Below are 11,047 nucleotides of genomic sequence, written 5' to 3' on the forward strand. Positions count from 1 at the left end.
TATTTTGAAAGACATGATTATTTGTTGGGATGCCTGAGTATTGATGTCTTTATGTCAAATTATAGACTATTGCTTTGAATCACTCGTGTCTGAATATTCATGCCATGATTAGATATATGGTCAAGATTATGCTAGGTAGCATTCCACATCCAAAATTATGTTTTTTTATCATTCACCTACTCGAGGACGAGCAGGAATTAAGCTTGGGGATGCTGATACGTCTCCGTCGTATCTATAATTTTTTATTATTCCATGCCAATATTATACAACTTTTATATACTTTTGGCAACATTTACATTATTCTTTGGGATCAACATATTGATCGAGTGCCTAGTGTAAATTCCTATTTGTTGCATGTTTTTTGTTTCGCGGAATATCCATATCAAACGAAGTCCAAATGCGATAAAAATTTACGGAGAATTATTTTGGAATATATGTGATTTTTGGGAGGTGGAATCAACGCAAACGGAGGTCCACGGCCTCCTACCCATTAGGGCGCGCCTGCCCCCCTGGTGCGTGGTGGTGCCTTGTGGGCACCCCGTAAGTCGGTTGGGGCTCTTCTTCGGGCGCAAGAAAGATAATTTATGTAAAAAATCATGTAAAAATTGTAGCCCGATCAGAGTTACGGATCTCCGGTTATTTAAGAAACGGTGAAGGGCCAGAAAACAGGAGTGTGAAACCAAAGGAAACAGAGAGGGAGATCCAAGCTCGGAGGGGCTCCTGCCCCTCCGCCCCCATGGAGGCCATGGAACAGAGGGGGAACTCTCCTCCCATCCAGGGGAGGCCAAGGAAGAAGAAGGAGGGGGGCTCTCTCCCCCTCTCTCCTAGTGGCGCCGGAGTGCCGCCGGGACTAGGACCGTGACGGCGATCTACACCAACAACATTGCTACCGTCTGTTGGGAAATGTAGCATGCAATTTCAAAAAAATTCCTACGCTCATGCAAGATCTATCTAGGAGATGCATAGCAACGAGAGGGGGAGAGTGTGTCTACGTACCCTCGTAGACCCAAAGCGAAAGTGTTTGACAACGCGGTTGATGTAGTCAAACTTCTTCTCGTTCCGACCGATCAAGCACCGAACATATGACTCCTCTGAGTTCTACACACGTTCAGCTCGATGACGTCCCTCGAACTCTTGATCCAGGAAAGCATCAAGGGAGAGTTCCGTCAGTACGACGGCATGGTGACGCTGATGGTGAAGTGATCCGCGCAGGGCTTCGCCTAAGCACTACGAAGATATGACCGGAGGCGTAAACTTTGGAGGGGGCCGCCGCACACGGCTAACAATTGTTGGTGTGTCGTGCCCCCCTCATATATATTGGTTGGAGGGGAGGAGAGGCAGCCAAGGGGGCGCCCAAGTAGGAGGAATCCTACCTGGGCGCCTCCCAATTCGGCCTCCCCCTTCCATATTCATCCGGAGGGGGAAGGAAGGAGGAGGGAGGAGAGAAGGAAGGGGGAGGCCGAATTGCTCCCCTTCCTTTCTCTCTTCCCCTCTTTCCTTCCCTCCTATTTTGGCTTACATGGGGAGCACCAGCCCCCTAAGGGCTGGTCTGTCCCCTTCTTGGCCCATTAGGCCCATGTAGTTGCCGGGGGGATGCCCGGAACTCCTTCCGGTGACCCGATATGTACCCGGTACCCCCGGAACACTTCCGGTGTCCGAATACCATCGTCCTATATATCCATCTTTACCTCTCGACCATTTCGAGACTCCTCGGTATGTCCGTGATCTCATCCGAGACTCCGAACAACATTCGGTCACCAAATCACATAACTCATATAATACAATATCGTCCTTGAACGTTAAGCATGCGGACCCTACGGGTTCAAGAACTATGTAGACATGACCGAGACACCTCTCCGGTCAATAACCAATAGCGGAACCTGGATGCTCGTATTGGCTCCAACATATTCTATGAAGATCATTATCAGTCGAACGTTATGACAACATACGTAATTCCCTTTGTCTATCGGTATGTTACTTGCCCGAGATTCGATCGTCGGTATCTTTATACCTAGTTCAATCTCGTTACCGGCAAGTCTCTTTACTCGTTCTGTAATACATCATCCTGCAACTAACTCATTAGTCACTTTGCTTGCAAGGCTTCTTATGATGTGTATTATCGAGAGGGCCCAGAGATACCTCTCCGATACTCGGAGTGACAAATCCTAATCTCGATCTATGCAAACCCAACAGACACCTTTGGAGATACATGTAGAGCATCTTTATAAGCACCCATTTACGTTGTGACTCTTGATAGCACAAAAGGCATTCCTCCGGTATCCGGGAGTTGCATAATCTCATAGTCAAAGGAATATGTATTTGACATGAACAAAGCAACAGCAATAAAACTGAACGATCAATATGCTAAGCTAACGGATAGGTCTTGTCCATCACATCATTCTCCTAATGATGTGACCCACTCATCAAATGACAACACATGTCTATGGTTAGGAAACTTAACCATCTTTGATTAACGAGCTAGTCTAGTAGAGGCTTACTAGGGACACGGTCTTTTGTCTATGTATCCACACATGTATCAAGTTTTCGTTTAATACAATTCTAGCATGAATAATAAACATCTATCATGATATAAGGAAATATAAAATAACAACTTCATTATTGCCTCTAGGGCATATTTCCTTCAGTCTCCCAGTTGCACTAGAGTCAATAATCTATTTCACATCGCCATGTGATTTAACACCAATAGTTCACATCTTTATGTGATTAACACCCATAGTTCACATCGCCATGTGATCAACACCCAAAGGGTTTACTAGAGTCAATAATCTAGTTCACATCGCTATGTGATTAACACCCAAAGAGTACTAAGTTGTGATCATGTTTTGCTTGTGAGAGAAGTTTAGTCAACGGGTCTGACACATTCAGATCCCTGTGTATTTTGCAAATTTCTATGTCTACAATGCTCTGCATGGAGCTAATCTAGCTAATTTCTCCCACATTCAATACATATCTAGGTTGAGACTTAGAGTCATCTAGATCAGTGTCAAAGCTTGCATCGACATATCTCTTTACGATGAACTCTTTGTCACCTCCATAACCGAGAAACATTTCCTTAGTCCTCTTTAAGGTAACTAAGGATAATTTTGACCACTGTCCAGTGATTTATTCCTGGATCACTATTGTACCCCCTTTCCAAACTCATGGCAAGTTACACAACAGGTTTGGTACACAGCATGGCATACTTTATAGAACCTATGGCTGAGGCATAGGGAATGACTTTCATTCTCTCTTTATCTTCTGCTGTGGTCGAGTTTTGATTCTTTACTCAACTTCACACCTTACAATACATGCAAGAAATCCTTCTTTGACTGATCCATTTTGAACTCCTTCAAAATCTTGTCAAGGTATGTACTCATCGAAAAATCTTATCAAGCGTCTTGATCTATCTCTATAGATCTTGATGCCCAAAATGTAAGCAGCTTCACCGAGGTCTTTCATTGAAAAATTCTTATTCAAATATCCTTTTATGCTATCCAGAAATTGTACATAATTTCCAATCAACAATATGTCATCCACATATAATATCAGAAATGCTATAGTGCTCCCACTCACTTTCTTGTAAATACAGGCTTCACCATAAGTCTGTATAAAAACATATGCTTTGATCACCTTATCAAAGCGTATATTCCAACTCCGAGATGCTTGCACCAGTCCATAGATGGATCGCTGGAGTTTGCACACTTTGTTAGCACCTTTAGGATCGACAAAACCTTTTGGATGCATCATATACAACTCTTCTTTAATAAATCCATTAAGGAATGTAGTTTTGACATCCATTTGCCAGATTTCATAAAATGCAGCAATTGCTAACATGATTCGGACAGACTTAAGCATCGCTACGAGTGAGAAAAACTCATCGTAGTCAACACCTTGAACTTGTCAAAAACCTTTTGCGACAAGTCGACCTTTGTAGATAGTAACACTACCATCAGCGTCCGTCTTCCTCTTGAAGATCCATTTATTCTTAATGGCTTGCCGATCATCGAGCAAGTCCACCAAAGCCCGCACTTTGTTCTTATACATGGATCCTATCTCAGATTTCATGGCCTCAAGCCATCTGTCGGAATCTGGGCTCATCATAGCTTCTTCATAGTTCATAGGTTCGCCATGGTCTAGTAACATGACTTCCAGAATAGGATTACCGTATCAGTCTAGTGCGGATCGTGCTCTGGTTGACCTACGAGGCTCAGTAGTAACTTGATCTGAAGTTTCATGATCATCATCATTAGCTTCCTCTCTAGTTGGTGTGGGCATCACGGGAACGGATTTCTCTGATGAGCTACTTTCCAAATTTGAGAGAAGGTACAGTTACCTCAACAAGTTCTACTTTCCTCCCACTCACTTCTTTCGAGAGAAACTCCTTCTCTAGAAATGTTCCATTCTTGGCAACAAAGATCTTGCCTTCGGATCTGTGGTAGAGGTTGTACCCAATTGTTTCCTCAGAGTAAACTATGAAGACGCACTTCTCCGATTTGGGTTCGAGCTTATTAGGCTGAAGCCTTTTGACATAAGTGTCGCAACCCCAAACTTTAAGAAACGACAACTTAGGTTTCTTGCCAAACCATAGTTCATACATTGTCGTCTCAATGGATTTAGATGGTGCCCTATTTAACGTGAATGCGGTTGTCTCTAATGCATAACCCCAAAACGATAGTGGTAAATCGGTAAGAGACATCATAGATCGCACAATATCTAATAAAGTACGGTTACGACGTTCGGACACACCATTACGTTGTGGTGTTCCAGGTGGCGTGAGTTGTGAAACTGTTCCACATTGTTTTAAATGAAGACCAGACTCGTAACTCAAATATTCGCCTCCATGACCAGATCGTAGAAACTTTATTTTCTTGTTACGACGATTCTCCACTTCACTCTGAAATTCTTTGAACTTTTCAAATGTTTCAGACTTGTGTTTCATCAAGTCGATATACCCATATCTGCTCAAATCATCTATGAAGGTCAGAAAATAATGATACCTGCCGCGAGCCTCAACACTCATCGGACCGCATACATCGGTATGTATTATTTCCAATAAGTCAGTGGCTCGCTCCATTGTTCCGGAGAACGGAGTCTTAGTCATCTTGCCCATGAGGCATGGTTCGCAAGCATCAAATGATTCATAATCAAGTGATTCCAAAAGTCCATCCGCATGGAGTTTCTTCATGCGCTTTACACCAATATGACCTAAACGGCAGTGCCACAAATATGTTGCACTATCATTATCAACTTTGCATCTTTTGGCATCAATATTATGAATATGTGTATCACTACGATCGAGATTCAATAAACCATTTACATTGGGTGTATGCCCATAGAAGGTTTTATTCATGTAAACAGAACAACAATTATTCTCTGACTTAAATGAATAACCGTATTGCAGTAAACATGATCCAATCATATTCATGCTCAATGCAAACACCAAATAAGATTTATTTAGGTTCAACACTAATACCGAAGGTAGAGGGAGTGTGCGATGGTGATCTTATCAACCTTGGAATCACTTACAATGCACATCGTCACCTCGCCCTTAACTAGTCTCTGTTCATTCTGTAACTCCAGTTTCGAGTTACTAATCTTAGGAACTGAACCGGTATCAAATACCCAGGGGTTACTATGAACACTAGTAGAGTACACATCAATAACATGTATATCAAATATACCTTTATTCACTTTGCCGTCCTTCTTATCCACCAAGTATTTGGAGTAGTTCCGCTTCCAGTGACCATTCCCTTTGCAGTAGAAGCACTCAGTTTCAGGCTTAGGTCTAGCTTTGGGCTTATTCACGGGAGTGGCAACTTGCTTGTCATTCTTCTTGAAGTTCCCTTTCTTTTCCTTTGCCCTTTTCTTGAAACTAGTAGTCTTGTTTAACCATCAGCACTTGATGCTCTTTCTTGATTTCTACCTTCACCGATTTCAGCATCATGAAGAGCTCAGGAATCTTTTTCGTTATCCCTTGCACATTATAGTTCATCACGAAGTTCTAGCAGCTTGGTGATAGTGACAAGAGAACTCTGTCAATCACTATCTCATCTGGAAGATTAAATCCCACTTGATTCAAGCGATGGTAGTGCCCAAACATTCTGAGCACATGCTCACTAGCTGAGCTATTCTCCTCCATCTTGTAGGCAAAGTACTTGTCAGAGGTCTCATACCTCTCAACACGGGCATGAGTCTAAAATACCAATTTTAGCTCTTGGAACATCTCATATGCTCCGTGTCATTCAAAGCGTTTTTGAAGTCCCGGTTGTAAGCCGTAAAGCATGTCGCACTAAACTATTAAGTAGTCATCATATCGAGCTTGCCAAACATTCATAGAGTCCGCATCTGCTCCTGCAAAAGGTCTGTCACCTAGCGGTGCATCAAGGACATAATTCTTCCGTGCAACAATGAGGATAATCCTCAGATCACGGACCTAGTCCGCATCATTGCTACTATCATCTTTCAATTTAGTTTTCTCTAGGAACGTATAAAAATATATAGGAGCTAGCTATATCGCGAGCTATTGATCTACAACATAGATATGCAAATACAATCAGGAGTAAGTTCATGATAAATTAAGTTCAATTAATCAAATTACTTAAGAACTCCCACTTAGATAGACATCCCTCAAGTCATCTAAATGATACATGATCCAAATCAACTAAACCATGTCCGATCATCACGTGAGATGGAGTAGTCATCAATGGTGAACATCTCTATGTTGATCATATCTACTATATGATTCATGTTCGACCTTCCGATCTCCAGTGTTCCGAGGCCATGTCTGTACATGCCAGCCTCATCAAGTTTAACCCGAGTATTCCACATGTGCAAAACTGTCTTGCACCCGTTGTATGTGAACGTAGAGCCTATCACACCCGATCATCACGTGGTGTCTCAGCACGAAGAACTGTCGCAACGGTGCAAACTCAGGGAGAACACATATACCTTGAAATTTAGTTAAGGGATCATCTTATAATGCTACTGTCGTACTAAGCAAAATAAGATGCATAGAAGATAAACATCACATGCAATCAAAATATGTGACATGATATGGCCATCATCATCTTGTGCCTTTGATCTCCATCTCCAAAGCACCATCATGATCTCCATCGTCACTGGCTTGACACCTTGATCTCCATCGTAGCGTCGTGGTCGTCTCGCCAACTATTGCTTCTACAACTATCGCTAACGCATAGTGATAAAGTAAAGCAATTACATGGCATTTGCATTTCATACAAAAGCGACAACCATAAGGCTCCTGCCAGTTGCCGATAACTTTTACAAAACATGATCATCTCATACAATAAAGTATATCACATCATGTCTTGACCATATCACATCACAACATGCCCTGCAAAAATAAGTTAGACGTCCTCTACTTTGTTGTTGCAAGTTTTACGTGGCTGCTACGGGCTTCTAGCAAGAACCGTTCTTACCTACGCATGAAAACCACAACGGTGATTTATCAATTTTTCTATTTTAACCATCAACAAGGACCGGCCGCAGTCAAATTCGATTAAACTAAAGTAGGAGAAACAGACACCCGCCAGCCACCTTTATGCATAACTAGTTGCATGTTTGTCGGTGGAACCGGTCTCATGAACATGGTCATGTAAGGTTGGTCGGGGCCTCTTCATCCAACAATACCGCTGAATCAAAATAAGACGTTGGTGGTAAGCAGTATGACTATCACCGCCCACAACTCTTTGTGTTCTACTCGTGCATATCATCTACGCATAGACCTGGCTGGGATGCCACTGTTGGGAAACGTAGCATGCAATTTCAAAAAAATTCCTACGCTCACGCAAGATCTATCTAGGAGATGCATAGCAACGAGAGGGGGAGAGTGTGTCTACGTACCCTCATAGACCCAAAGCGGAAGCATTTGACAACGCGGTTGATGTAGTCGAACTTCCTCTCGTTCCGACCGATCAAGCATCGAACGTATGGCACCTTTGAGTTCTGCACACGTTCAGCTCGATGACGTCCCTCGAACTCTTGATCCAGCAAAGTGTCGAGGGAGAGTTCCGTGAGCACGACGGCGTGCTGACGGTGATGGTGAAGTGATCCGCGCAGGGCTTTGCCTGAGCACTACGAAGATATGACCGGAGGCGTAAATTGTGGAGGGGGGAGCCGCACACGGCTAACAATTGTTGGTGTGTCTTCTAGCGGTGCCCCCCTCATATATATAGGTTGGAGGGGAGGAGAGGCAGCCAAGGGGGCGCCCCAAGTAGGATGAATCGTACTTGGGCGCCTCCCAATTTGGCTTCCCCTTTCCATATTCATCCGAGGGGGAAGGAAGGAGGAGGGAGGAGAGAAGGAAGGGGGAGGCCGAATTGCTCCCCTTCCTTTCTCTCTTCCCCTCTTTCCTGCCCTCCTATTTTGGCTTACATGGGGCGCACCAGCCCCCTAGGGGCTGGTCTTGAAGGAAATATGCCCTAGAGGCAATAATAAAGTTGTTATTTATATTTCCTTATATCATGATAAATGTTTATTATTCATGCTAGAATTGTATTAACCGGAAACTTAGTACATGTGTGAATACATAGACAAACAGAGTGTCCCTAGTATGCCTCTACTTGACTAGCTTGTTTATCAAAGATGGTTATGTTTCCTAGCCATAGACATGTGTTGTCATTTGATGAACGGGATCACATCATTAGAGAATGATGTGATGGACAAGACCCATCCGTTAGCTTAGCATTATGATCGTTGAGTTTTATTGCTATTGCTTTCTTCATGACTAATACATGTTCCTCTGACTATGAGATTATGCAACTCCCGAATACCGAAGGAACACCTTGTGTGCTATCAAATGTCACAACGTAACTGGGTGATTATAAAGATGCTCTACAGTTGTCTCCGAAGGTGTTTGTTGGGTTGGCATAGATCAAGATTAGGATTTGTCACTCCGTGAATCGGAGAGGTATCTCTGGGCCCTCTCGGTAATGCACATCACTATAAGCCTTGCAAGAAATGTGACTAATGAGTTAGTTGCGGGATGATGCATTACGGAAAGAGTAAAGAGACTTGCCGGTAACGAGATTGAACTAGGTATAGTGATGCCGATGATCGAATCTCGAGCAAGTAACATACCGATGACAATGGGAACAACGTATGTTGTTATGCGGTTTGACTGATAAAGATCTTCATAGAATATGTAGGAACCAATATGAGCATCCAGGTTCCGCTATTGGTTATTGACCAGAGATGAGTCTCGGTCATGTCTACATAGTTCTCGAACCCGTAGGGTCCGCACGCTTAACGTTCGATGACGATCGATATTATGAGTTTATGTGTTTTGATGTACCGAAGGTAGTTCGGAGTCCCGGATGTGATCACGGACATGACGAGGAGTCTTGAAATGGTCGAGACATGAAGATTGATATTATTGGAAGGTTATGTTTGGACACCGGAAAGGTTTCAGATAGGTTCGGGCATTTTTGGAGTACCGGGGGGTTACCGGAACCCCCCGGGGGTTTAATGGGCCATAGTGGAAGAGAGGAGGAGGCGGCCAAGTGGAGGGGCGCCCCCCAAGCCCAATCTGAATTGGGGAGGGGGCGGCCCCCCTTTCCTTCTCTCCCTCTTCCCCTTCCTTCCCCCTCCTAGTTGGACTAGGAAAGGGGGGAACCTACTCCTAGTAGGAATAGGACCCCCCTTGGGGCGCGCCCCATGAGGCCGGCCGGCCCCCTCCTCCACTCCTTTATATACGGGGGAGGGGGGCACCCAATAGACACACAAGTTGATTTCTTAGCCGTGTGCGGTGCTCCCCTCCACAGATTTCCACCTCGGTCATATTGTCGTAGTGCTTAGGTGAAGCCCTGCGTCGGTAACTTCATCATCACTGTCAACATGCTGTCATGCCGACGAAACTCTCCATCGACCTCAGCTGGATCTAGAGTTCGTGGGACGTCACCAAGCTGAACGTGTGCAGATCGTTGAGGTGTCGTGCGTTCAGTACTTGATCGGTTGGATCACGAAGACGTTTGACTACATCAACCGCGTTACTAAACGCTTCTGCTTTCGGTCTACGAGGGTACGTGGACACACTCTCCCCGCTCGTTGCTATGCTTCTCCTAGATAGATCTTGCATGATCATAGGATTTTTTTTGAAATACTACGTTCCCCAACAGTGGCATCAGAGCCAGGTCTATGCGTAGATGTTCTATGCATGAGTAGAACACAAAGAGTTGTGGGCGATAATAGTCATACTGCTTACCAGCATGTCATACTTTGATTCGGCGGTATTGTTGGATGAAGCGGCCCAGACCAACATTACATGACCGCGTTCATGAGACTGGTTCTACCGCCGTGCTTCGCACACAGGTGGCTAGTGGGTGTTTGTTTCTCCAGCTTTAGTTGATCGAGTTTGACTACGTCCGGTCCTTGTTGAAGGTTAAAACATCACACTTGACGAAAAATCGTTGTGGTTTTGATGCGTAGGTAAGAACGGTTCTTGCTAGAAGCCTGTAGCAGCCACGTAAAACTTGCAACAACAAAGTAGAGGACGTCTAACTTGTTTTTGCAGGGCTTGTTGTGATGTGTTATGGTCAAGAAGTGATGAGATATAAATTGTTGTATGAGATGATCATGTTTTGTTAAAGTTATCAGCAAGTGGCAGGAGCCTTAGGGTTGTCTCTTTATTGCATAAGATGGAAGCGCCATATAATTGTTTTACTTTATCGCTATGCCATAGCAATAGTTGCAAAAGCAATAGTTGGCGAGACGACCATATGACGACACGTTGATAAAGATCAAGATGATGGAGATCATGGTGTCAAGCCGGTGACGATGGTGATCATGACGGTGCTTTGGAGATGGAGATCAAAGGCACAAGATGATGATGGCCATATCATATCACTTATTTTGATTGCATGTGATGTTTATCTTTTATGCATCTTATTTTGCTTAGTACGGCAGTAGCATTATAAGATGATCTCTCACTAAATTTCAAGGTACAAGTGTTCTCCCTGAGTATGCACCGTTGCGACAGTTCGTCGTGCCGAGACACCACGTGATGATAGGGTGTGATAAGCTCTACGTT

This window comes from Triticum aestivum, chromosome 1D (genome assembly GCF_018294505.1).
Source record: "Triticum aestivum cultivar Chinese Spring chromosome 1D, IWGSC CS RefSeq v2.1, whole genome shotgun sequence".
In the NCBI taxonomy this organism is placed as follows: Eukaryota; Viridiplantae; Streptophyta; class Magnoliopsida; order Poales; family Poaceae; genus Triticum; species Triticum aestivum.